The 1147-nt window shown below is 42.2% G+C and overlaps 1 non-coding gene across 1 annotated transcript; it reads left to right on the forward strand.

Moving 5' to 3' along the window:
• Positions 1 to 479: 479 nt before the first annotated feature.
• On the forward strand, positions 480 to 585 carry LOC131161131 (small nucleolar RNA R71). Its single transcript, XR_009138290.1, has one exon. It is a non-coding gene; the product is annotated as a small nucleolar RNA R71 (small nucleolar RNA).
• Positions 586 to 1147: the final 562 nt, after the last annotated feature.

Here is a 1147-nt window from a genome sequence, read left to right on the forward strand (position 1 = left end):
GATGTTGTTTCCACTTAGGATTGTACGAATTCGAATAAGGGTCGTTGGATGGCTTATCATACCAATTATGAGTGGCCTTTACTTCCTCTTGCACAAGCTCAAGTTGGGAATGTGCGTGAGGGCAATTGTAACATGAATGGGAAGGGTCAGAGTAGATTGCACAAACCTCTGCACACGCTGTTGTCTGCGGTCCTAGGGAAAAGCATTGATATAATATTTTAGATATAGCACGCAAAGTGGGGGATAGGTCCTTATTTGCAGTCAACTCGTAGACTCCCATAGGTTTAGAAGTCGATAGATTATGTAGTCTATGAGTGGCATCCATGTGCTGTTGATAATTTTTCGCCAAATTTTTAAAAAGAATCCAGGCCTCGTTCTTATGCTTAGTGAGGAAAGTACCTCCGCACGACGCATCAACCATAAACCTATCTCTCTTTGCCAACCCTTTGTAGAAAGTTTGGACTAATTGCCACTTAGGGACTTGGTGATGTGGACATTTTCAGAGCAAGTCCCTTAAGTGTTCCCAAGTCTCGAAAAAGAGTTCCCCATAATTTTGTGAGAAACTTGTGATGGCTCTTCGAAGTTGATCCGTCTTCCCAATTGGAAAGTACTTTTTAAGGAATTCATATTGCATGGTGGCCTAGTTGGTCACCGAGTTCAATTGTAAGGACGTCAGCCAATATATGGTCTTATCCTTAAGAGAGAACTAGAAAAACCAAAATGGAGAGCATCATCACTGAAATTAGGGATGCGGATGGTGGAACAAATATTTAAGAACTCATCTAGATGCTGATAAGGATTTTCCGTAGAGTTCCCATGAAAGTTGGGCAGCATCGAGATAATCGAAGTCTTAATCTCAAATTGTGTCGCCTAGACATCCGAGAACCGGATGCAAGATGGTGACGTGTATTCATTAGGTACAAAGTAGTCCCTAAGAGGTTGAAGGTGTTACTCTCGCACTACAAGCAAGTGAGGAGCATGGGGTTCCAGGATTTGTTTAGCGGGAACTGGGGGGTTATCTTCGGCCATTGCTTTTAGTTTAGACGACTCAACCTTCTCCGGATTAGAGATAGGTTTCCTAAGGAACCTAAAAACTTTTTCAATCTCAAGATCTATGGGAATTATCTCAGGTTTCAAAGAACGCAGA

The sequence above is a fragment of the Malania oleifera genome, chromosome 7 (genome assembly GCF_029873635.1).
Source record: "Malania oleifera isolate guangnan ecotype guangnan chromosome 7, ASM2987363v1, whole genome shotgun sequence".
Classification (NCBI taxonomy): domain Eukaryota; kingdom Viridiplantae; phylum Streptophyta; class Magnoliopsida; order Santalales; family Ximeniaceae; genus Malania; species Malania oleifera.